Genomic DNA, 27,491 nt, shown 5'->3' on the forward strand with positions numbered 1-27,491 from the left:
CAGAAAAAAAATTAGCTTTGATGAAGTTCATTTTATGCATTTTTTCTTTTATGGATTGTGCCTTTCTTGTCAAGTCTGAGAACACTGGCTAACCTTAGGTCCCAAAGAAAAAAGACTATCCTTCCTTTATTGAATTGCTTTTGTACCTTTGTCAAAAATCAGATAGTCATAATTGTGAGGGTCTATTTCTGGATTCTCTGTTCTGTTCCATTGACCTTTGTGCCTGTCCCTCCACCAATACCACACTGTTTGATTACTATAGCTATATAATGTCTTAAAATTAGATAGTGAAATTCCTCCAACTTCATTCTCCCTTTTCAGAATTGCTTTAGCTATTCTAGTTCCTTTCCATGTGAAATTTAGAATCTATAGCAATGTCAGTTTCGGGGAAATTGATATTTTTATTTTGTTGAGTCTTCAATCCATGAACATGGTATGTCTCTTATTTAATTCTTATATTTCTTTTGTCAGCATTTTTTCATTTCTAGCATAAAAATCCCATATATATTTTGTTAGATTTATACCTAGATGTATATTTTTTAGAACAATTGTAAGTGATACTGTGTTTTCAATTCTGATTTCCAATTGTTCATGTCTTATATGTGGCAGTATGGTTCATTGATTTCTGTGAGTGGATCTTAGATTCTGAGAGTTTACTAAATTACCAGTTTTAGGAGGTTTATTTTGTAGATTCCTTGGGTTTTCTGATGTGCCTGTGCATAGAGACAGTTATTTACATTTTTTTCTTCACAATCTGTATGCCTTTTATTTCCTTTTCTTGCTCTGCTACTTGCAATGCTGTTTCATAATAGTGGTGGGAGCTGACAAGCTTGTTTCTGATCTTAGTGGAAAAGCATTCAGTCTTTCACCATTAAGTATATGTTAGCTGTAGGTTTTTTGTAGATGCTGTTTATCAAGTTGAGAAAATTCCCTTTTTATTCCTAGTTTGTTAAGTGTTTTTATCATGAGTAGGTCTTCAATTTTGTCAAATGCTTTTTTTCCTACATCAATTGATATGGTCATATGGCTTTTCTTCTTTAAGCTGGTAACTCGTGGTAACTTACCTTTTTAAATATTCACTCTGTTATATGTGGAGTAGACTTTGGAGATAGAGCAAAGATTTAAATAGGGAAAATATATTAGAAATTAGTGTCTTACTCTAGATAAGAGAGGATGGTGGCTGGGACCAGGACAGTAATAGGAAAGGGTGAGAACAGATCAGATTTTGGGTATGTTTCAAACTCTGTGTGGGAAGGAATTGCTGATGAATTGGATCTGAGGCATAAGAGAGAATTCAAGGATGACAAGAGATTTTTGGCGCAAGCAATTGGAAGTATGGAGTTGCCATTGACTCAGTTTGGGAGCGTGGTGAAGTAGCAAGTTTAGACTGAGCAATCAGGAGCCTTTTTTTTGGACGTGTTAACTTTGAAATGCCTTTTAGACATATAACCGGTGATATCAACTAGGCAATTCATTCAGTATAATGGAATTCAGGCAAGAGATTCAGACTAAAAATATGAATTTGGGAGTATCAGTGGAGTTGATGTGAAAGAAGTTACAGTGGTATTTGTTTAAAACTATACCTGTGACTGCTGTCTAGTTACTGTAATTTCAGATTTATTAGCAAAAAGCCAGACTCTTCTAACATGTGAAAGAGCTTTGTGAAAATTTGGATTAGTTCTGCTGTGTATGTGACATGAAATGCAACAGAAATTATGGGATTGGGAGGTGATTTGGGGATGTATATTTAATATGTACTTAATCATACTTATTTGATAGGTAAATGGCTGTAATAGTGGTCATCTAATAGTGTCTTACTAATTTTTAGAGCTTTGCCCTAAATCTTTACAAAATGAAGTAACTACATGTTGTGGAAAGAAAGGGTTTGACGCTGTTATTAAGTGCCCTAATGACTTTCTGTGGCAACATTTATCTTACAGATAAAAACAGCCAGAGAGATAAATGAAAAATAAAGATGAAAAACAAGAATGTAAAATAGCTAGCAAGGAGAGGTTTAGGCCAGAAATACATCAGTAAAGGGAGCAGGTCAGTCTTAGTCACAGAGAATTTGTAGAAAGACATATCTTCTGAGTCCCGCTCTGACCGTGTTTACTTTAAATTAATATAATTTGGAAAATTTTTTAAATGCCACACTTTTTTTCTGTTGTAACTGATTATTAGCTCCAATAATATTTCCTTATTGATAATTTATATCTTTCTAGCACTTCGTTTTATTTACCCCCATTTGCAAGATTACCATGTTGTATTCTAATTATCTATTTACCTTTCAGTTTCTCCCACTAAATGTCGGTTTTTATAGCATGAGTATGATACCTTGGCACTTGAGTGCTCAGTGAATATTTGTGAATGAGTGGACACAGACTACTAGAGTTTAAAGCTAGTAGACTTGATCGTTTTCAAAAGTAAATGAGTTTTTGGGATTCTGGAGTACAGGTTGTGGCTGAATGTCTTTCTGATGCTTCCAAACAAGCATTCTACCCCTAGAGATTGCACCCATACATAGCAGCGTCCCCAACCCAGGATTAGTGAGGCGTACATTTTTACCTCTCTTTTTTCTCTTTTCCCTAGTGGTAATGGATTTCTGCAAATTCATCTAAACTTTGGCCCAGATTTCTTGTGTTGAATGGAGTACACATTGCAAATAGTTGGCTAGGTTTAGAGTTGAGTCCATAATAGCATGTCTGCTAGGAAATTTCTTGTGCACATTTTAAAAGAAAGGAATGTTCATCTGACTATCTTCTACCCAGTCCTTCTGCCCATTTTCAGGTAGGTGGTAGATGTATAGGCCAAGTTTCTCTTCAGTGTTTTTATATACCTTTTCACTTTTGAGCTTTATAAGACAAAAATACCCTTAGCCCTTATTATTCCAATGCAGATTTAAATATTAGGAGATTCAGTACTTTTAAAACCACATATTCTTTTATTTCCAGATCCATTGTGTGTGTGTGTGTGTGTCTGTCTATATGTCTATATGTGTGTGCAGATACATATGTTGTGTTAGTCCATGGCAAATTAGTAAAGTTTGTAAGAAGAATGTCTTTCTCTTATAAACTTTGTATTGGTGTATTGTTGACACCAACATAGAAAGAATGTTTAAGTGCTTTGCATTAAGCATTTCAGAGACTAAGGAAAGGGAACTGTATAAAATAATTCTTTTTCTAGTAGGACAGAACTGTGTAGTTAACTGAGTCTCATATAGAGGTACCTGCCTCACATGATTATTGGGAGCATTAAATGAGTGAATGCATTGTAAGTCATTTGACCTAGTGCCTAGCACTTAGTAAATGTAAGCTATTAATAGAAAATTTATTGCTATAAAATTATAAAAATAATAAACTTTAAACTTCATAATCATTTTTGTTATAACTCTTCATTTGGCTTTCTTGATACCATTCTTCCCAGCATTTTCTCTGCCTAATTTTTCTGACTTACTCTAAGTTCTTCATCCTCAGGTCTCCTCTCTCTTGCCTTTTTTTCGTTTTTTGTTTGTTTGTTTGTTTGTTTTTTTCATTGTTTCCTACGTCAGTGTCAACACCTTCTGCTGAAACTCACTACAGCCTATCTCTACAAAATCTCTTGCCTTTCTTAGGGAGGAAAGTGACATGATTCAGCCAGTATTTTAGGAAGCTAGCCAAGTTTGTTACCACTGTGGAATACAGTTTAGAAAGGCTTAGCCAGGCATGAGGCCTGTAATACCAGTGGCTTGAGAGGCCGAGGCAAGAGGATTGCTGAAGCCAGGAGTTTGAGACCAGCCTGGGCAACATAGCAAAACCCCATCTCTACTAAAAATAAAAAAACTAGCGGTGCAGGTAAGGTGCCCCTGTAGTCCTACCTACTCAAGAGGCTGAGTTGAGAGGATCGCTTGAGCCCAGGAGTTCGAGGCTGCATATTTATGATTACACGACAGCACTCCAGCCTGGAAAACAGAGCAAGACCTTGTCGCTTAAAAAAAAAAAAAACTTTTTAAGAGTAGAACAAGCAGTCAGACAAGAGGTTATGGTGTTAGGTGATTGCCCAGGTAACAGATACTTGAACAAGGAGATTGTGGTGGAATAGAGAAATTTTTGTGGGAGTAATCAGTGACACTTTGCCATTGATTATATGTGGAGAGGAAAAGAATTGAGAACTCTGAAGTTTCTAGCTTTAGAAGCATGTCATTTATAATTAACAGAGAAATACATTAGTGAGTAGGAGACAGTGAGTTGAGTTTTGGACAAGATAGCTTTAGGTTGCCAGCATAGTATTGTCAGGCTATTAGTTTACTTGCTGCAGTCCCACCCCTCCCTTCCGCCTCCCTCCCTCACTCACTCACTGAATTCCATTGCTATTAGTCTAAGAACTTCCCTTTAGGAAAAGTAATTTTTTTTTAGTCACAGTCAGCAGTAGAGCTTGAAATGTGTGGAGACCAATTCCTCATTTCCTACCCACATTCTCATTATCCTCTTTTGGTCTGTTTCCCCAGGGAAAAAAGATTAAGATTATTTAGAATAATACCTACTACCATCATTACTACCACACCACCCTCCAGGAAATTGGTAGAAAAGTTTGTGTGTGTGTGTGTGTGTATATATATATGTACACACACATGCACATACATACATATATTTGAAACAGTGTATTACTCTGTCACCCAGGCTGGAGGGCAGTGATACAATCATAGCTCACTGCAGCCTTAACTTCCTGGGCTCAGCCTTAACCTCCCACCTTAGCCTCTCAAGTAGCTGGGACTACAGGCACCAGCCACCATGCCTGGCTAATACTTTTTTTCTAATTTTTTTGTAGAGGCAAGGTTTTGCTGTGTTGCACAGGCTAGTCTCGAACTTCTTGGCTCAAGTGATCCTCTTGCTTTGGCCTCCCAAAGTGTTGGGATTACAGGTACGAGCCACTATACCTGGCCTAGTGTTTTATTTTTATATCAAATAAACGAAGCAACTTGGCAGGGCTCTTTGAAGAAAAATGCAATTTTATGAAGTGTTTCTGATTAAACTATTAATAAGCAGAGTAACACCTCATTCATCTAGTGTAGTTAGGTAGTAAGTACATAAAATGATTGAAACTTACCCCAAATCTATTTTAGAGATTTTATAGATATTTTACAATATATTATATATATTATGTGTAGGTAAATATAGATATTCATACCTCCAAATCTATTTCTTTATAATGTTTCACATACTTTGCTGCTTTCTGAAATAGTAACACCTCCTCCCCTCCCCACCCTTTTACCCTGCATAGTAAACCTTTTCTGGAAGATAGAAATAATTTTTTGTTTCAGAGCTTCAGAATGAGTCAGGAACCCCAGGTTCTAGTCCAAGGCCTGGCACTAAGTTACTATATGAGAACTGAATCATAGACTCTAGAACAGTGCCTGGCATGTAGTAGTGCTTAACCAATATGTTTGGAATGAATTATTGTCTCATGCTGACTTTAGTGCTCCTTCCTTGATTTATTACTTGGAATTCATTGCTGCCTAGTAAATAAGCTTCTGGGTTCTTAATTAAATAGGAGTATCTAGGTTCTGATAGAGGTGAACTATAAGCATAATTTATGTCTGTTTTAACACCTTAGTGGAACTTTTGGCTTATCTTGATGTATTTTTTGGTGCTGAAAGTTGCCAAACAGATGATCTTCTGTGCTTGATTTATTGGGGGCACTTGCTGAGTACTTTATATGTGCCTACATTATGTATAGGCAGTGTTGTAAACATAAGCACATAGCACATGTCTCCGGGGATCTTATAACTTACATGTAGAGACACAGAAGTAGAACTATGTAAGAAAATAATTAAATGTTGAATCATAAAGCATTGACCTACAGCTACATTAGTAGTTCTGGGAAAAGATCCATGTGGGCTAAAGCGGGATAAAAATAATTCAAGTAGAAGGTGAAATTGGAATTGGTTTTGAAGAGGTAGTTAAGATTTTGATAAGCCTCTAGATGAAGACATAACATTCTAAGCAAGGGCAGTAGCATAGTAAGCAAAGAAAGGAAAGTGTGGATTGAACATGTTCAGACAAGCCTGCCCAGATTCCTAAGGGCGTGGGAACTGCTGGGAAATAGAAGCAGGTGAGTTTAATAGAGTAGTTTTAATCTGCACGACCCTGAAGGGATCCAGGGATAGAATTTAGAGGGCTGCATGCATTTAGATGAGAAAAAAAAAAATGACATCTTTATATTTTTATTAACTTTGAAATGAAATTTAGCATTTCCTTTTAATGAGAGTTTAAGCAGCAGACTACAGTAGTATTAGCAGTACCTGTATCTTTTTATTACTAATAGAAAAAGCACAGATATTTTCAGATTACTTTACAGTTGATATCTCTAAATATATTTTATGCATATTACTACTTCAGAATTATGCTTTTTGTTAGACTCCCGCTAGATTTTATTGTATTAAGTATTACTAAAGAAGCATATGTATAAATATATCACATACAAGGTTTTTAAAAACACTTGATAACTGTTTCAGTATAATCGGTTTTCTTGGTAATATATATTTTTATTTTATGCATTTAAAACCATACTTTCAAAAACAACTATATTTTAGTAAAACTGGTTTTCTTTATAATCTTAGGTATTGTAGTTTATGTATTTAAAACCACTCTGAGGGGGACTCTGTAGCTTTCTTCAGACTGCCAAAGGGATTCATGACCCCTGATCTAGTGGAACCAAACTGGAGAAGGCAATGAAAACCACACTGAGGGGGTTGTAGCTGAAGAGAAATATCGGCCCCCTGCAACCTCCACCTCCCAGGTTAAAGTGATTCTCCTGCCTCAGCCTCCCTAGTAGCTGGGACTACAGGTGTGCACCACCACGCCCAGCTAATTTTGTACTTTTAGTAGAGACGGGGTTTTGCCGTGTTGGCCAAGCTGGTCTCAAAACTCCTGAGTTGGGTGATCCACGTGCCTCGGCCTCCCAAAGTCCTGGGATTACAGGCATGAGCCACCATGCCTGCCCTCAATAATTACTCTTGAAATTTGTTTAATTGCTTTGTTTATATTTTATATAACTGTAGGCATTTACTTTACAATTCATAAGTAATAAGACTAATTTTTTTCTGTGTTAAACTTTTATTCAGATTCTACTGACATATTATTTTAACTTTATGTTTTTCTTCTATTAAATAAGGGTGTTGGACTAGATAATCTATAAGGCTCCTTTCAACATCAGATCTATGATTCAGAATCTTTTAAGTTTCATCAAGTAGAATAAAAAGCTTAAACTACAATTTAAAGGAGATTCTCCTTAGATTATGCTGTGAGTGTAAATAAGATGCCAGAGGAACAAGTGAGAGAATGAATGTTACAACTTTACACCTACATCCTTTTGGCAAACGTTAATAAGAGGCATAGAAATAAGAATTCTAAGAAACTAAAATGCAGAGTGTTGACCGGAAAAGAAGTTTTCAGAAAGAAAAGTATTAGTAATGTCGAGCTAGTACAATAAAGAAGGAACCTTGGACATGAGGTTAGAAAGTTACAGATACATTTCTGGTTTTAACTCTGCTGCTTATTGGAGTTTTGATAATGGTTAAAAATTACTCAATATGTTTTTTTAAAAGAGTAAAAGCAAATTCATTATAATTTGTAAATAACATTGTATACCTAGAAAAGCCAAGAGAATCAACTGAAATATTGCTGTAAGTAATGAGATTTCAGTAGGATGACTAGTTAAAAAACTTAAAAAGTAATGGTTTATCTGAAGTGGTTTTTTTACTTGATGGTCTTTAAACTGAAAGCCTATCCATATGGGTTACTGAATGGAAATCCTCAAACTTAAATACCCTTTCCCCTTCTTTCTGAGGAATACAGTAATTCAGTCTTATCTAAGTTTTAGTATATTTTGAATAAGACACTTCCATGTAAACTTTTTAAAACTATTTTAAAATAAAGTTGTGGCAGAGAATACACTTAAAACGACTATAAGGAAATCATTTTTAAAAATTCCTTGTGGCTTGTGATACTTGATCTGTTACTTGGTAATGTTAGAGAGGGTGTAATCTGATCTTTGAGCCTTATTTGGTAAATAATAATTTTGTGTGGAACCTACTGTTCTATCAGTAAGAGGAAAATTATTGCCCATATATAAGGCTTTTCTTTGCCCTTAAAACATTCCCTGACTTAAAGACCAAATTATATCATGCATTGATTGCTTGTATGTTTTTTTAAAAAGCATTATACCGGATCTATATATAACTTTTTAACAAGAGGTGTGTTGACAGAAGTATTTTATACTTTACTTGGAAGGAGAAGAATTCCATGTCGTCTTGTTTACTACTAACTCTTCTTATATCCTAAATATAAATTGTTATATTTTTATTTATCATCAGCTCTCAAAATTGACCTCTCTCATATACTCACTTTGTGGCTATTCTGGAAGATAATCAGTTATATGTCTTAGAATGTGATTATAGTTGAATTATTTAAACTGAAATCCTGCTACCTAGTTGTTTGCTTTAGCATTTGTGAAAACGAAAACTTAAGTATACCCACATGTTTAGAACAGGAAAATATGTTACATTCTTTAATAATGCAGAAAAATATATTGAATGCTTATATGTGCCACACTGTTAGGTGCTTTACATACACTTTAGCTAAATCTCATGGACAGTACAACAGGGTGGGTAGTGATATTCCATTTAATAGAAGGGAGATTTCTGCAGTTTAAATTCAAGGCCATACTGAAGTCAGATCTGAACTTAGACTTCTGTCTCGCAGAATTCTTTGTCCTATAATGTGCCATCACAATAGATGGGAAATTAATATTTTTCACAAAAACTACTTTTACTCTGTTTTGCTGTTTATATTGCTAGTTACTGGAAATGCAGGGAGTTCAGTGTTTGGATCTTTGTCTTCACTACTTTTTTTTTGTCCTATTATAATTTTCACAATATCTATGATCATTTGAGAGTAGAGGAAAATTCTATTTATTTTGACTCCTGTGGGATTAGTTTCTTAGAGAAATTCCTAAGGGTACCAGCCTACCAAGCATAAGGACATCATTTCCAGGTTTAGTAATCAAATAGTACAAATTCTGCCATTTGTAATATCTTATCATTTCTGTAACCTTCATAGTTGCAAGTTTGTTTTTGGTTTTTGTTTTATATGGCCCTAACAAAAATTTTAAAAAAAAAAAAATCCATTGAATCTATTTTGGTAATGGAAAAAAAAGATTTTCCAGTGCGGTTTAAGAACCACATCTTATGAGCTGTTCTTTGCCTCCCTCTTTAAGAATTACCAAGTATTTTTAAAAATTGGAACTTAACATTTAGTTCATTGCTTGGATATATCTAAAGCATTTCTTTAGAAACCCCTGGGAATTGATCGTAGGAAATCAGGGGAGCATTTAGAAGATGATTGGAAATACGATAGTGAAAGGGAAGAGCAAAATGACCTGAAAATGAGGACTTTACATTTCCAATTTTGGATTTTGTTGTTTTTCTGTTAGAGTTACTCTGTGGTCTCCTGTTGGACAGTCTGTTGCTAAAAGCCATTAGAGATTTCATAAAAACTACTGTTTTGAGTTGCTGGAATTGAGAGTCCAGAATAACGTTGGGTAGGTTAAAATAATGACTTAAGTAAACCGCATCCTTGGTAACTTGCAATTTAAGAGACCCACTTTCCCTTCAGAATATTTTATGTGAGACTTTGGGGACTACCTTACTGCTATTACATCTCATAATGTTATCTGGTCACATTTCTTGTTCTGTCTACCTCTAGTTTACTCTAGTTTCTCTTCTGCTTTCAAGGCTCCAGACCCAGTTCCTGGACCTGCCCTGGAAAAGAAGTATCCTGTAGAGATGAGCTCACTGCAGTTACTTAATTAACAATTTGTAAGCTGCAAAAATGGCAATGGGCCAACCAAGAACAGCTACAATTTGAATTTTTCTATTTCCAGGTATGCTAAAGTCCATGGCACCAGTCAAGCTTAGCCTGTGTAACTGCCTTATTATTAAATCTATAGTAACTAAAACTTGACTTTCAAAATGTATAGTCATCTTGCTTTAAAGTATAGTAACACTAACATCTAGGTAACATGCAGCTAGTACTGAGTTTAACATACCTTTTGCCTGAATATTTCTAATTTAACTTGTTTGCTAGTATTAGCAAACTAATGCAAAAATATAAGAAAAATAAATTTGAAATGCTATTGAGTGAAGCCCTATAAACGTACAAAAAAAAAATTGAAAAAGAACAACAACAAAACTGCCTTCCTTTAAAAGGTTTACGTTGAGTACAAGCAGTATAGGGAATTCAGATAATGAAACTACTTCCCTCTTCCTGAGATCCTCAACTATTCTACGCTACTAATGCCTTTACCTAAAAAGTTAATATATTTGTACATGGCAAAACCCCGCCTCCACTAAAAATGCAAAAAAATCAGGCAGGCACGGTGGCCTGCGCCTGTAGTCCCAGCTGCTTGGGAGCCTGAGGCATGAGAATCACTTGAACTCAGGGAGTCGGAGGTTGCAGTGAGCTGAGATTGCGCCACTGCACTCCAGCCTGGGCAACAGAGTGAGACTCCGTCTCAAAAAAAAAAAAAGTTAATATATTCTTCAGTAATTGGAAATTATACATATTATTTCTGGATAGAACCAAGCAATGTTTTATAGTACTTTACCTGAAGAATTTAGCTATATTTTTAAACTAAGTGTATAACTAATATTTGCTAATTTTTTTACTTGATTACCCAAAAGAAGCTAGCCAAGGAAGTTATAAATAGTCGGAATCATCCTGAAGTGTAACAGCAAAACCAAAAACTGAGGTTTCCTAATGCCTTAGATTTTAACCAAGAGAAAGCTACTCATGAATGGCTAGAGGGCCAAGATCAATTAGCTTTTAAGGGTGTTCCTTTTACCAATTTATATAGGTGCAGAAATAGAATCCCTGAAAGATGAATTTATTTACTAGATGGATAGATAATCATACATGTCTTTTGATTTTAAAGTTCAGTTCATCTAGGTTAGAGATTACCCAAAATTGAAGAGGAATTTTGTATCCCAATTGTGAATTTAAAAGGCAATTCTAATATTCTAGCATGTACTTAACTCCTTCCTTATATCCCTTTCTGCAGTATTAATGCATAATGAATTTAATATCTAGCAATTTAGTCAGTGTTAGTTCACTGATTGTGTGCCACATTATTTGTTTGGTGTTGAAAGAATTATGTGTCACTGAGTGTTTAATTAGAGCTGGAAAGGGAGCTACTAGTTAGGGTCATTACCACTGTTGTGTGAATTGAAGTAGAAATTAAAGAAGGAATTACATATGAATATCAAGTCTTAGTTATTTTCAGTGGTGCTATTAATGGTGAAATTTTTCTCCATTATTCAGTGTAAATTGTGTGTACAACAGTATGCTAGACACAGCAGGAATATAGAAATGAATAAACCTTGTTTTAGTGAGCTTACAGACAAGTAATATGAAAGTGTCATAATAGAGATGCATACAGCATACTTAAGAGTACTGGAGAGAATCAGCTTTGTGGAGAAGGTAATGTTTTTACTGAACCATGAAGGATAGATGGAATTCTTTAGAGAAAGTGGCAAGAGTATTTCTAAGTTATGAAGATGAAAGGATTTAATATATTATAGAAATTGTGAGCAGTCCAGTATGCATAGAGAATAGTTGGATAGAGGGGTGTGATGGGAGATGGAGCTATGACATGTTTTTGAATGTCAGATGAAGGAGTTTGGACTTTAGTAGGAATGGGAATCCGTTGAAGATTTCTCAGAACTGGTACGTGTTAAATCAGTGAATCTTTTGAAAAGCTGACTACTGTAGAGTGAAGGTTGAATTGATGAAGTTAGAGGTTAGGCAGTAGTAATGCGTAATAAGGGACATTTACTCTGTCAGGCATTGTGTAAAGAGTTTTACCCTCAGTTTCTCACTTAATCCTCAGTACAGGAATATTGTAAAAAGTAGCTGAAATAATACATGTTTAAGGCATTTAGCACAGGACTTGGCTCATAGTAAGTGTAGAACCAAAGTGATTATACTCTAGGCTCAGAGAAAGCAGTGTGTCTTGTCCACCATTGTGTATGATAGTACAATAACTTTCCATAAAGATACTGTGTTTATTGGGGGACTCTTACATTTAATAGTAACAATAAGCCTACTTCTCTTTCTACCACCCCTTACCTCTTTCCTTTAATTAAATAAACCATCTCATTGGTAGATGTGTAATACTTAGTTTAAGTGCTTGAGTAATAAATAGTTCACCTTGAGGTAGCCTTTAGGTAAAAAAAAAAAAAAAAGTCACCTGGCTTCTTTGTTTTAAACAAGGATTACAAATTATGACACTAAGCTTAGACATGGTTAATCATGGATGGACCTACATATATAAATTCATAAGTAACATTTAAGTTAGAAAGTAACTGTAAATCTCATCTATCAAGCATCCTGATGATTGGTCAATGCTGCAGCTGTAAACTGCACATCCATAACAGTTTTAGCATAGACAACACAGGCTTTGAGTTATTTGAAAGTACCTGTGGTTGGCTAATATGGTTACTTTCAAATAACTCATTCTGTTCTATTCTTACTCTATCTACATATCAGAATACAAGTAATGTTGTGGAGAAATAAGTAAGGAATAACTTTATAGTAATGCATGAATATGTATTATTATAAAAATTGGAACAGATGACTAAACCTCCTTGGAATACCTTTCATCCATGTGTCATTCTACTCAGCTGCCTCTCCAGAATAATTAGTGTGTGTATACTTTCAAAATATTTCCTATACAGTCATATAAAAATATCTGTTTAAAATACATCTATTTTCAGCATCATAGGAAGGGACAAAACATTTTTTAAAAGCTTTTTAATGTAATACATCTTTTGTGTATCTTTAGTTTTACACAAAAGGTATTATACATGGAATCTGCATCTTGATTTTTTTTCAATCAATAATATCTTATAGGTCCATATAATTATTTGGATATCATATTCCACTAAATAACAATAACAACAAAAAAGCTGCATGGTGTTCCTTAGTGTGGCTATGCAATAGTGTACTTATTTATTCCTCCTAGATGGCCATTGAGGTTGTTTTTAGAAACACACACTGGGATGACCATTCTTGTTTACGCCACTTTAAACACATGTGTGTTTTTTCTAGATTAGATGCTTTAATTCATGTAGCTGGATAGATGATGAGAGGGAGGAAGGGGTGGATGGGTGGATGGATAGATGGATAGAAAGCTAGAACTCTGGTACCTTATTAGTAGTAGCAAATATCCATGTACACTTTGTCTAACTTGTGGACTAATTATCATACTCCTAGTGCTATTGTGCACATGCCGCACGCGCATGTGCGCGTGCAAACACATACACCCCTCTCCCTTAGCAGCTGGCCAGTAGTCCTCTATGGGACTATGGGAAAAAGTCAGCTGAGGGCCATGACATTAGAAAGAAAATGAGCAGAATTATATAAGATGAACAGGAAAAACCATGGGATCAAGTAAGGGATTGAAACTGCATGGGGATCAGTTGGGTGATACTTTTTTGTTGTTGTTTTTTGAGACAGTTTCGCACTTGTCACCCAGGCTGGAGTGGAATGGTGCAATCTCGGCTCACTGCAACCTCTGCCTCCCGAGTTCAAGTGATTCTCCTGCCTCACCCACCCAAATAGCTGGGATTACAGGCGCCTGCCACCACACCCAGCTAATTTTTGTGTTTTTAGTAGAGATAGGGTTTCACCATGTTAGTCAGGCTGGTCTTGAACTCCTGACCTCAGGTGATTAGCCCGCCTCGGCCTCCCAAAGTGCTGGGATTACTGGCGTGAGCCACTGCGCCCAGCCAGTGATACTTCTTATAACTTTCTCTGAATATTAAGGTGCCATTTTAAATTAATATTTAACCAAATTATTAAAATTTCTACACATCATTGAGTTAATTGGTTTGTTATAAATGTTTATGGTTGATGTAAGATGAAAATTGGTTCCTTCGGGTGCTGTTATTTTCTCTTCTTTCCCTTTTACCCATAAATAGGAACTTATCATACTTAGCTCCTGTTTTCTTTTATAGATGATATTTATGCACAGGATAGATTATCCAAAAATTAGAGTGAAAGAGGGCAGTGAACGATAATGTATTGCAAAACAATAATGAGATATGAATTATAAAATACACAAAAGGTAGTCAGTTATATAATATGTTTTGATGAAGTATAACCATTCCGTCTTAGATTTATTGCACTTTTCTTGATCCTTAGAAAATGTAGCACCTACCACAAAACCACAATACATAAATTGCCAAGTGTGGCCGACTTGCACATTCCTTTTAGAAGAACTTATAACTGGTAAGCCTGTTAACCATAAGAAATTGTCAGCATTCATGGCCTTAAGGCAGTGCATTAAATGAGAAAATGGGAAATTTTCTCTTTAAGAGGAAGTAGTGTGGATTATTATGCTACTTTATTTATTAATGTTTATTGTTATTCTTTAGAAAGTAAATTATTAAGGCTTATAAAATTATAAAATCTAGTTTTTAGTAACATAATCATTTGCTCCCTTTAAGTTTTAAATCACTCTAAATCTGAACATAATAGCTAACTTAAAATAAGTAGCATTTGGATTATATTATTTTTGCAGATAACTGATTATCTGTGTGAAATGATTTAGTATTATAACTGTTTTGTGATAAAGTTTATGGTAAAGATTAATTATAGTTATCTCATTTTTATCTTAAATGGAGATTAAGTAAAGTTTGCTTTGCCTTGATAGAATTGTAACATCATGCTCCAAGAAATATAATTCCAATAATTTACTACAAAAAGTAAGTTTAAAAACTTTGTTAAATTAACATTTATAAATTCTTTTAAAGTTAATTAAATCTGAAGTGCATCAAGTATTACCTAACTGGTATATGATATGATACTTGTATAATATGTCAATAATGTAAAAGGTATTTAAATAGTATATGTACTTAGGTAATATGATTCTTATTTTATGTTTAATTTTGAAATGTTCTTTGAAGTCAAAAGGTTTTAAAATTTGCTTTAATTCAAAAATATTATAGCATCATCCAGCTATTCTGACTGCATTATCAACACTTCTTTCTGTGGTAAAGATATTATTTAAGAGTAATTCATGGCAGTGTGGTAATGTCAGCCAATTCACAGAAGAGAGAAATTGTAATTAATAAGAAGCTGGGCCAGGCACAGTGGCTCACACTTGTAATCCCAGCACTTTGGGAGGCCAAGGTGGGAGGATCACTTGAGTCCAGGAGTTCTAGACCAGCCTTGGCAATACAGGGAGCTCCTACCAAAAAAATATAATAATTAACCAGTTGTGATGGTGCGCACCAGTAGTCCCTGCTACTCAGGAAGCTAAGGAGGGAAGATCCTTTGAACCCAGGAGGTTGAGGCTGCAGTGATTCATGATTGTGTCATTGCATTCCAGCCTGGGTGACAGAACAAGATCCTGTCTCAGAAAGAGAGAGAAGGAAAGAGAAAGATAAAGAAGGAAAGAAAGAAAAAGAAACTGTTAGCATCATTTTGACAACTAAATAGATAGACTGAAACATTCTGCCATCCCATTTGGCATCCTGGAGAGGTTAATGTTAATAGTCAGTTGTTGAGCCAGAGGCATGTTCCTAAATATCACCATGCTATGCAAAGTCACGCCAAAAAACACACAGGGCTTATGGGGAAAAATGGAATTATGGGTATAACACTTGGAAACGTCACCTGTGAACATTAAAAAAAAGATAAGGCCGGACGAGGAGGCTCATGCTTGTAATCCCAGCACTTTGGGAGGACGAGGCGGGTGGATCACCTGAGGTCAGGAGTTTGAGACCAGCCTAGCCTACATGATGAAACCCTGTCTCTACTAAAACTACAAAATAATTAGCCGGGTGTGGTGGCAGGCACCTGTAATCCCAGCTACTCGGGAGGCTGAGGCAGGAGAATTGCTTCAATCCGGGAGGTGGAGGTTGCAGTGAGCCGAGATCACGCCATTGCACTCCAGCCTGGGCAACAAGAGCAAAACTCCATCTCAAAAAAAAAAAAAAAAAAACTTACAGATAACAATTTTATTCATGTTAAATAAATTAAGAAATAAATACATTAAGAAATATGTAAAATAAATTAAGAAATATGTAAATACTACAATGAATATTATACTTTTCCCTGAATAAGACCTAAAGTTTGCTTATGGAAGGGAACACAAGAAGAGTTGCAGGTTGTGAGTTATTGTAAAGTAGTTGTGGCTGGGCGCTGTGTCTCACGCCTGTAATCCCAGTGCTTTGGGAGGCAGAGGTGGGTGGATCACGAGGCCAGGAGATTGAGATGATCCTGGCTAACACAGTGAAACCCCATCTCTACTAAAAATACAAAAACTTAGCCAGGCATGGTGGCATGCACCTGTAATCCTAGCTACTCGGGAGGCTGAGGCAGGAGAATTGTTTGAACCCAGGAGGCGGAGGTTGCAACGAGCCAAGATCGCACCACTGCACTCTAGTCTAGGTGACAGAGCGACACTGCATCTCAAAAAAAAAAAAAAAAAAAGAAAGAGTTTTTTGAAATCAGTAATGTGGCTGGGTGTGATTAATAACATGCAGATCTGTTAAGCTGAGATAGCTGGTAAATGTTTCAGATGTTTTCATGTTTACTTTTTGTATATTCATATGAATACACAATGAATATATGAATATACGTTTTGTATATTCGTTTTAGCTCAATATGGCTTTTTGTGTTCACCTAGTGTTTCTTACAAATGAAATTACAGCAAAATTCACTTAATGTTCAAATTGTTCTTTCATATCAATCGTGATGGAACATATTTACATTTTCAAAACAGATAGCAGCACTGACTTATAGGTGAGGTTAAGGAAAACGCTTGAGTTTGCGGGGATAGATAAACACTTTTTACAGTAGTCTAAAAGCTATATGTATTCTGATGTTTATTTAGAGACTTATTGCAACAAATATTTACTGAGCATCCACTTGACATATACTAAGTAGTTAGGATACACCAGTGAAAAATAGTCTCTCAGCTTGAGAACTAACATACATTCATTCATTCATTCATTCATTCATTCATGCAGAGATGGAGTCTCACTCTGTTGCCCAGGCAAGAGGGCAGTGGCGCGATCTCAGCTCACTGCAACCTCCGCCTCCTGGTTTCAAGCAACTCTCTTGCCTCAGCCTCCCAAATAGCTGGGATTACAGGCGCCTGCCACCATGCCTGGCTACTTCTTGTATGTTTAGTTGACGCAGGGTTTCACCATGTTGACTAGGCTGGTCTCAAACCCCTGACCTCAGATAATCCACCCGCCTCGGCCTCCCAAAGTGCTAGGATTACAGGCATGAGCCACCGCGCCTGGCTGGGGACTAATATTTCTCACGTAAAGAATTTTCTTTGTGACCAGGGCTTGGTTTTAAGAGGTAAATTGGATTGACTGGGAGAAGAGGAAGTCTAACAAGGAGACGACTGGGCACCAAGGCATTTTTCAGATCTCTTGAATTATACTTTTACAAGATAACTTCCTAGAATTCTGTCCAATTCAGGATTTTATGATTTACAGAAAAAATTATTGCCTCTAATGGTTACTTTAGAAACCGGAATTTGCTTTTAGCGTATGTTGAAATGGAAAAATCTCCTTACATTCTTGTACACAAGCTAAGGAAGAATCCTAATGTGGTTGAGAAGTGAATTTTATGTATTTCTTCCTACTACTGTTTGATACTCGGCATGAACCATATTTTATGTCTTTTTTTTTTTTTGTAAGATCTCAGTCACCCAGGCTGGAGTGCAGTGGCGCAATCATAGTTCGCTGCATCCTTGAACTCCTGGGCTCAATGGATCCTCCTTCCTTAGCCTCCCGAGTAGCTGGGACTACAGGCGTGTGCCACCGTGCCCAGCTTACTTTGTTAACGTAATTAAATTTGTTCCAACAAAACTCATAATTATATAAGAATGGGGTAAAGATAAAATGATGTATATATAGTTGGACATATGTTAAAACCTTAGCATTAGCATATCTCAAGGTCTTCTTGGATAAAGACCACTATACCTTGAAACCTTCATTCATCTTCTCATCTTCTCCTGTAACTACTCCCCATCCTGAGTACCTTCTTCATAATCCCCTTCTTTCCTCTTTGTCCCTCCTGCAAGACAGGTAACACGATCCCCAGAATCTGCCTTACTTGTCTTCTTTTATACTTTAAGTTCCTATGCTTCAATACTTTCCTACTTCCTCCTCAGCCCAGCGAGATCCCTTTAAACACCTATTATAACACAGTTTATGCCACTTATCTAGTACTTTGCACAATGTAATACTGTTGAGTTTGTCATGTAGCTTTGTCAGATTTCCCCAACTGCAAGTTTTTTGTCCCATATACATTGAAAAGGAAAGCCCTAAAGACTCAATCCAGCCCTACAATATTCTGCAACCAGGGTAATGTGCAGCCCTGTAAGGTTTTGTTCCTTTGTACTTTGTGGAAGTCCATGATATTTAGAATAAATAATTACTACTACTACCAGTTTGTACTTTTTGCTGTAGGCAGGACAGATATAATGCAGTTGGGTTTAATTATGTTGTCACTATCCTTGAAGCTCTTCGAGTTGTTTTCTCCATTTTACAAAGAATGAAATGATAGTATTGATATTTTATTTACATGTGTACTTACTATGTGCTCTTTTTTATTATCTTACATGGATTACTTATTTAATTCTCATAACAATCCTATGAAGTAGCTACTCTGTCATCACCATTTTATAGATGAGGAAACTGAGGCACAGAGAAATTAAATGATTTGCCCAAGAAGTTACTGCAAGTAAGTAGCATATTAAACTTCATAAATGAACCCATGGAATCCTAGAATTTACACTTAACCAGCTGTCACTATGTATCAAATACTGTTTTATATACATTATATCATAATTGTCTCATCTAGTTAGATAAGACAGTGTACACTTATGAAACTGAGGTCAAAATATTTAGCAACATTAGGTTATCTCTGTTTTAAACTATTAACATGTTCTTTCACCAGAAAATTTTAGAAGCATGCATGGCTAAGATAGAATACTGTTTCTTTTAATCTTACTCTTAGGAAACTCTACTCTTCAGGAAAGTTTATGCCTGTCTCAGAGTGACATTTTATTTATTCATTGATTCCTTTTCTTTGTTAAGATTTTAATAGTAAAGGCGAATACTTTGTCAAGTTTAAATTATGTAAATTGAGTAGTTTATGTGAGATACATTACTAGTTATTCCTTTTATTTTTAAAAGTTAGATCTCTGGGAATTTAGCTTTGCTCCACCATTTACTTTGTATGGCACCTTCTTGATAGTAAAAGATTTTTCATAAATTTACCTGCCCAAAAACAGCTTTTATTTTATAATAAGCTTCATTTTTAGCTGACCTATGGTGATCCACATGTGTTTATTGTACAACTACATTTTCCTACACTCCTAAATATATAGTAGCTGCAGAACCTGTTTGTGTATACTTAATAGAGGTAATTTTTTCTTCCCCTAGTTACTTCTTTCCCATTGAATCAAGTTACATAAAAGTTTCTAACCATTCCTGTTATAGGCTTGTTGGTAATTGACTTCATTTTAGTAAATCTTTTTATTTCATTGCCTTTCACCTAGTTTTTTAAACTCATGAAATTCCACACCCCTTTCCATCTCTATTTTCCTTCCTTAAATCAATACTTTACTATGAGCACCTCTTATATGTGATCCTTTGACCATAGTCATCTTGGTTTTTGATTAGTCCCTTCCCTGCCTTTCATTTACTGTGTTATCAACTAGAAGTCTTGTAGGAACTGTAGTAAACTTTACTTGAAGAAACATTCAGATGAGCAGTTGTCATGAGAGGGCTCATCACAGTGGATTCAGAGATGAATCAGTGAACATACTTGGACTTTATACTTAGGGACTTTGATTCAGTAGGTCCAGGATGAAGCCCAGTGATTTTGTTTCAGGTGGTCCACAGACCAAACTAAAAAATGCTGGTCTAGGAAACACACCCTTTTCTTGATGAGGAGAGAGTTGTCATTTTTGTACCATGTCTTAAATCTTAAGGAGCTTTTAAGGTTTTGGCTCCTGCTTACACACTCAACTTTGTTTGCTCTAAGATTTACCTGTTTTGAACATCATCAGCCTTGTAAAGTGGAATTATTGATTCCATGGTTCTCTACCTTGACTTCCTATCACAGTTACTGGTGGAGTATCTTATTTTTACTTTGAGTAACAGAGATGCATGTGTAGACCCTACGTCCAGAAATTCTAATACTCATTGTTAGGTTTGAGTTACCTCCCCAACTTTGGACTGTGCGTTTCAAAGCTCTGTAGGTGCTGCTGCTGCTGGGTTGTTGCTGCTGCTGCTGATGCTTTCTCCGCCTTACTCCTTCCCCTTCCCTCTTTTACTAGGTAACACAGGAATATAATACATAATTCAACAAGCACAAAAAAGTGTACAGTGAAGAGAAAGTCTCTTAAGCCTTCCTGCCCAGCCTCTATTCTCCCAGATTCCCTCTTACTCCTCAGATAATCATTGTTACCAGTTTCTTCCCCAAGTGATTTAGATGTGCATCCAGAATGGAGAAACACTAACTTAGTGCTAGCAAGCAGGATATTACATAGGCATTAGGAAAAAATTAAGTGGGGAACGACCCCTTTAAGTCTTTATAAAATAATCTGGCCGGGCGCGGTGGCTCAAGCCTGTAATCCTAGCACTTTTGGAGGCCGAGACGGGCGGATCACGAAGTCAGGAGATCGAGACCAGCCTGGCTAACACGGTGAAACCCCGTCTCTACTAAAAAAATACAAAAAACTAGCCGGGCGAGGTGGCAGGCACCTGTAGTCCCAGCTACTCAGGAGGCTGAGGCAGGAGAATGACGTAGACCCGGGAGGCGGAGCTTGCAGTGAGCTGAGATCCGGCCACTGCACTCCAGCCTGGGCGACGGAGCGAGACTCCGTCTCAAAAAAAAAAAAAAAACTAAAGGTTGACCTTCATATTGTTGCCTTGACATTGTGAATATAAAGTCATGTTCTGAGGAAATAATTTAAATATGGAAATTATCCATGTACAAAAAACTTTTTGCATAGCTTTCTAGAGAAAAATTGGAAATAACCTAATTATTTGTTTACAAGACTGGCTAAATAGTAATATATTGACCTGATGGACTGTTATGCAGTCATTTAAAACAATGCTTATTTTCTAACTTTTCTTCAGGTGTATATTTTATTTCTCTATATATAGAGAGAGATTAAGTATATATATTTATATATTTGTGTATGTGTACATATGTAAAGAGACATACATACATGTATATATTTTTTAACGCCAAAATTTTAACCCATTGAAACTTTGGAGTTCAAATTACATTTATGCATAAAAGTTAAATCCTGCTTCTCCATTTTCTTGCTTCTCAGTGTTGACAGATGTCTAGATAAAATTTAAATTTCTCTACAGTGTCCTTTACTGGATATTGGTTTCTTTATAACATTCATCAAAACCTCAATTATGTGCATCTAATTGGTCCCAGCTTCTGCTATCCAAAATGCAATCATGCCCTTTGAACACAAACACCTGCTTACCTTAATTAGTGTATCTGTATGCCGTCTTATGTTACCACATCAGTTTGTTTATTTGATCCTGAAATCGAAAGAGAAGTAGGTAAACAAGCACTCTGTAGAGCCTCATTTTGGATTGTGCAAATCTCAAAACTTTTGATTAAATAAGTACTTAATATGTTAGAAAGGTAGATCGTGTCACAAAATCATGTCATAAAATGTAATCTCCATTTTAGAACTTCAGGTAATCTCGGACTACATAACACTTTGAAGCATCTTCATTTTCCCAAGTCTAAATTGTAAGATGAAATATAAAACACATTATTTTCACTTTCTATTGAATATTTTTTATTACAGAAACAATATATTAAATAAAATAGGTTTTTCTAATTTAAATTATTTATGTGTTTTTTTATTAGAGAAGATGTATAACGAAGAGTAAATCTCCCTTAATTGTGTTCCCTAAAGGCAGCCAGTGTTACCAGTTCTTGTGTATCCTTCCAAAGATGTTCTGTGCACGTAAAAGTGTGTGTGTTCTTGTATGTAAGAGAATGCAGAACACTGTTCTGCACTTAGTGGTGGTAGTTTTTAACTGAGTATTGTATCTTGGGGATTATTCCATATTAGCACCTCATTCTTTTTAATGGCTGTATAGTACATTATACTCTTGTGAATGACCATAGTTTACACATCGCTATTAACAGATACTTAAGTAATTTTTGGTTGTTTATCATTACAAACATGCTTTGGTAAATATAGTTTTCTGTGTGACTGTATCTGCAAACAGGTTCATAAAAGTAGAATTGTGAAGTGAAAAGATAAATGCAGTTTTAATTCTGATAGAGATTGCCAAATTGACAGCTATAGAGACTGCACTCTGAGGTGAAGATTCCCCTCACCAAGTGATGTATTAACAGACATTTGGATGTTAATTAAAGATGATTATTTTTTAATAAATCAAAGCTCCCATGATCCGCCACCCCATACTTTTTTGTTTTGTCTCCAATTTAAAATTTTCCCCGGTGAAAATGTTTTACATGATAATGTCTTGCTGTTTTTACCAAATATTACATGACTATTTCCTTGCCTTTTCTGAGGTTTTAATAAGTTTTAATGTCTGCATAATAGTCAAGTATTAATAAATTACAGTTCAAAAAGCTGCTTTCCAAAAGTGAAGCTGTTTGGTTCTTTTTTGGTTTTTACTGTTAGAAAACTATTTTAAACTTAGGCCAGGCATGGTGGCTAACACCTGTAATCCCAACACTTTGGGAGGCCGAGGTGGGTGGATCACCTGAGGTCAGGAGTTTGAGACCAGCCTGGCCAACGTGGAGAAACCCCCGTCTCTACTAAAAGTGCAAAAATTAGCCAGGTGTGGCGACAGAGACACGTAAACCCAGCTTCACAGGAGGCTCAGGCAGGAGAATCGCTTGAACCCAGGAGGTGGAGGTTGCAATGAGTCGAGATCACACCATTGCACTCCATCCTGGGTGACGAGCGAAACTCTATCTCAAAAAAAAAAAAAAAACTATGTTAAACTTATGTTGAATTACTTCCTTAGCATAAATTCCTAAGAGAGAAGGGTACTGCTGTCTTTTGATTACCTTACTTACATGACACTGTTTACCTGTGTGCTTCCTACCTCAAGATGTTTATAGGTAAATAGGATCATGCCCAACTAAATTTGGGAAATACTGCGTCTGTTGCGGCTACCCAAAGATTCACAGTGGAGGTTAAAATCCAGAAATAAAGAAACTTCCTTAACTTTAAGTAACAGCATTTTCAAACATATTGCCAAAAAAAAAAAAAAAAAAAACTTATTTTTCCATGTAACACTTAACAAAAGCCATTGAAAGGCTCTTTGAGAAGTGATAAATGACAAAGTGATATATTGGGTTTTCAAATAGATTTCGTAAAATTTGAATTACTGAATCTGTTCTGATACCTCCTAATTTAATCATATTTCCTAATGTCCTAGAGAATTCCAAATGCTTATTTCCTTCTAACTAATGGTAATGGTAGTTCTACTTTAGCACATGGAAATGTAGGAAACTGCCATTCAACAGGTATTTGTAGAAAACTTAGTATGGCCTTATTAAAGGCAAGATTTCACAGTGCTTCTGTGACTAAAATTGGGGGTTAACTGAAAGTGAGACTCAGCTTCATTTTATACACATAGATGTGGATTGTCAAAATAAGCAACCATTAAACAAGGTTACAGAAATAAGATGATAATCTTAGTTTATTCAGGCTGCTGTAACAAAATACCATAAGCTAGGTAGCTTATAAACAACAGAAGTTTATTTCGTATAGTTCTAGATTCCAGGAAGTCCAAGATCAAGGCACCAGCAGATTGAATGTCTGGTGAGTTCCCACTCCCTGGTTCATAGGTGGCACCTTTTAGCTATGTCCTCGCATGGCAGAAGGGGCAACTGAACTCCCTCAGGCCTCTTTTATAAGGCTACTAATCCCATTCATGTAGGTTCCTTCAAACCTGATCACCTCCCAATACTGTCATCTTGGGGGATAGGATGTCACATATGAATTTTGAGGGGACATGACCATTCAGACCATAGCAGGCGAGGATGGATCTAAAGCAAAAAAATTTTTCCAAACTTCATCTGTAGATCTTGACATCAGATGTTGAGTATTCACTCTTGTAGTGTAGAATTTAGGAGTTTTTGTTTGGTTTGAAATGAATTCCAGCATTAAAACAAAATCTCTTATATGATTAATTTGCTACAGACAGACTTTTACCTTTCCATAGAATTTTTTTTACAGTAAATTATAAAAATGCACCTGTCAGTTCAAAAGAGCACACATTACTTTTTACAGATACCTTGACTATTCAAATTATTTCATTCACCAGTATTATGACATTTGTAACAGTCTAGTGGCTGAAAACTGAAATAATCGTGTCTTTATTATTTACTTTTAATTCATTTTTACTTTTTAAAAGTAGTGTGTTTTCAGTGTAAAACATTTTAGCCGCATGCAGTGGCTCACGCCTGTAATCCCCACACGTTGGGAGGCCAAGGTGGGTGGATCACAAGGTCAGGAGTTCGAGAGCAGCCTGGCCAATATGGTGAAGCCCCATCTCTACTAAAAATACAAAAACTAACTGGGCGTGGTGGCACGCACCTGTAGTCTCCCAGCTCCTTGGAGGCTGAGCCTGGAGAATCGCTTGAACCCAGGAGGTAGAGGTTGCAGTAAGCCGAGATTGTGCCACTGCACTCCAGCCTGGGCAATAGAGGGAGACTCCATCTCAAGAAAAAAATAAATAAATAAACACATTTTAGCCTTGATGGGTATAAAGTAATAGTAGAGACTCTTTATCAATATGTAAATGGGTTACATTATATGTTGTTTAGTCATATACTTCTGCCCCCTTGAACGGTGTTAATGAACATCTGCCCATGTCAGTACATTTAGATGAACTTAATACTTTACCACATTTAGCTTGTTTCTGTATTTATCATGTTATAAATTATACTCTAATAAACATCTTTTCATATATATCTTTTTTTTTTTTCTTTTTTTTTGAGACAGAGTCGTGCTCTGTCACCCAGGCTGGAGTGCAGTGGTGCGATCTTGGCTCACTGCAACCTCTGTCTCCCGGGTTCAAGTGATTCTCCTATCTCAGCCTCCCAAGTAGCTAGGATTACAGGCATCCACCCCCAAGCCCGGCTAATTTTTTGTATTTTTAGTAGAGACGAGGTTTCACCATGTTGGCCAGGCTGGTTTCGAACTCCTGACCTGAAGTGATCCACCTGCCTTAGCCTCCCAAAGTGCTAGGATTACAGGCGTGAGCCACGACGCCCGGCCTTTTCGTATATATATCTTTACATGATTGTCTGTTTTCTCAAGTTCCTAGAAGTGAAATTGCTGGATCATAGGGTCTGCAAATTAAATTAGATCTGCAGTTATGTTCTTTCAGAAATGTGTATATATAAGTTGAGTATCCCTTTTTAGAAATGCTTGGGACCAAAAGTGTTTTGGATTTTGGATTTTTTCAGATTTGGGGATATTCTGTATATATATAGTATCTTCAGGATGGGACCCAAGTCTAAACACGATACTGATTTATATTTTATGTCCACCTTATACGCATAGCCTGAAGGTAATTCTATACAATATTTTAAGTTATTCTGTACATGAAGCAAAGTTTATCTTAAGTACTTATGTGAAATTTTCGACTCATGGCATCCTGTTGGACTCAGAAAGTTTCCGGTTTTGGAGTATTTCATATCTTCAGATTAGGGATGCTCAACTTGTATTATTCTGTCTTCTGGCATCGACTATGACTAATTAGAAGCTCATCAATCTAGTTATTCCTTTGTAGATTATGGCTCTTTTCTCTGATTGTTTTAAAGATAAAATCTTTGTCTTTGGTACTGTGCAGTTTCACTACAATATATCTAGGTGCAAATTTCTTTCTATTTTTCTCTTCAGAACTTTGTGTGCGTGTGTGTGTGTGTGTGTGTGTGTGTGTGAGCGTGAGAGCGCACGCGTGTTTTCAGTATATTATAAAGAAACATACTGTCAGTGTCTCAACCATTATCTCTTTGAATTTCGCCTTTCCCTTATTCTTTCACATCTTTCTTTCTACAAGTCCTCTATTAGATGCAGTATGTATTTTCATTCTGTTTCTCATTTTCTCTTCCATATATTCCATTGCTTTATAAGCTCTGCTGCTTTCTGGTTGCTATTCTCTTACTCATCTTCCAGTTCACCTTTCTCTGTGGTCTCAAGTACCTTCTGTTGTTTAACCTATTCATTGATTGTTACATTTTATGATGATATATTTTCTAGAAGTCTTAATTGATTCTTTTTCAGATCTTGCCTTTTCACTTTATATCTTATTCTTATGATTTCCTTTTATCTCCACAGTCATTTTAAATATTTTTATTTTATAGCTTCTTTCAGGTTCTGTTCTTTTACATTCTTAGATATTAATCATCTAATTAGTGTTCCTGATCTTTACTCATGGTGGATTATTTCTTTGTGCTTTTGAATTTTATTTAACATGAGCTCATTTTCAATATAATGTTATTTGTTTTTCATGTTTTACCTCTAGAAATCCTTTGCTTCCTGGGTTACAGAAATAAGTCCATAGCAGTTTTGCTTTTGTTTCTGCCAGAAATCCTATGGTATTACCAGCCTCAGACCAATTTTTTTGTTAATTTCTATTTTAAGTTTCTTTTTTACACCTGTAGTGTAAATTTGGATTCCACACCTGTGTATGGTGTAGGCTCATGTCTTTAATTTTGTGAGAGAGATGTTTCCTTCCCACTCGTGGCTCTGGTGAATTTCAGTTCTTGTGGCTCCTATGTGGCAATGGATAGAGGTTTAGCTGCTTTTTCCTAGTAAGGAAGGACCTTCCAGAATCTAGGCTTTATTTATGCAACTATTTCATTTAAATAAAATGTCTTCCTGGTGTGGTCCTATAGTGTGTCTTCTTTCCACATAGCATTAAAACCCCAGCTCCAGTATATCTAGTTCTAATAACTGTATCTCTCTCCTTCGAAACACTTCTCCCCCACGTCACCACAGTATTTTAACTTAAACACTTATTATAGTGGCTTTTAATTCTGTCTTTGTTTCTGGCACCAGGGAATTCTTTTCTTGCAAGCTCTGCTGTTATAAAACAAAAGCAATCATTTTTTCATTATTTTTGGTTTTTCATAACAGAAGAGGTTCTGAACTAGCTCAGTACACTATCATTCTGGAACTGAAACCAAGTTTTTTTCTCCCAAAAGTAAGACTTAAATTTTCCTAAATGTGCTTTTAGTATCTATTGAGATAATAGTATAAGTAGTCTCCATTAACTATTAATATAATGGAAATACATTAATAAGTTTACTTTAAACTGAGATACCTGTAATAAATCCAGCTCTATAGTTTGTATACTGTTTCCTAATCTTTTATTCAAAATTTTTGTG

General features: G+C 35.8%; 1 protein-coding gene across 6 annotated transcripts in view; it reads left to right on the plus strand.

Moving 5' to 3' along the window:
- TAB2 (TGF-beta activated kinase 1 (MAP3K7) binding protein 2) overlaps nucleotides 1-27,491 on the plus strand; it is a 91,377-nt gene that overhangs the window by 13,123 nt on the left and 50,763 nt on the right. The window contains exons 1-4 of one of the 6 annotated variants that reach the window (XM_065543544.2): nucleotides 9,769-9,918; nucleotides 14,238-14,324; nucleotides 14,749-14,800; nucleotides 18,724-18,803. The exons of 2 other annotated variants lie outside the window; for them this stretch is intronic. The gene's annotated coding sequence lies outside the window, so the exon portion shown is untranslated. Of the gene's footprint in view, nucleotides 1-9,768; nucleotides 9,919-14,237; nucleotides 14,325-14,748; nucleotides 14,801-18,720; nucleotides 18,804-27,491 lie in introns of those variants that run through there. 3 more of the 6 variants (XM_065543547.2, XM_065543549.2, XM_005552087.5) reach the window with 3 other exon arrangements.

This window comes from Macaca fascicularis, chromosome 4 (genome assembly GCF_037993035.2).
Source record: "Macaca fascicularis isolate 582-1 chromosome 4, T2T-MFA8v1.1".
Lineage (NCBI taxonomy): Eukaryota > Metazoa > Chordata > Mammalia > Primates > Cercopithecidae > Macaca > Macaca fascicularis.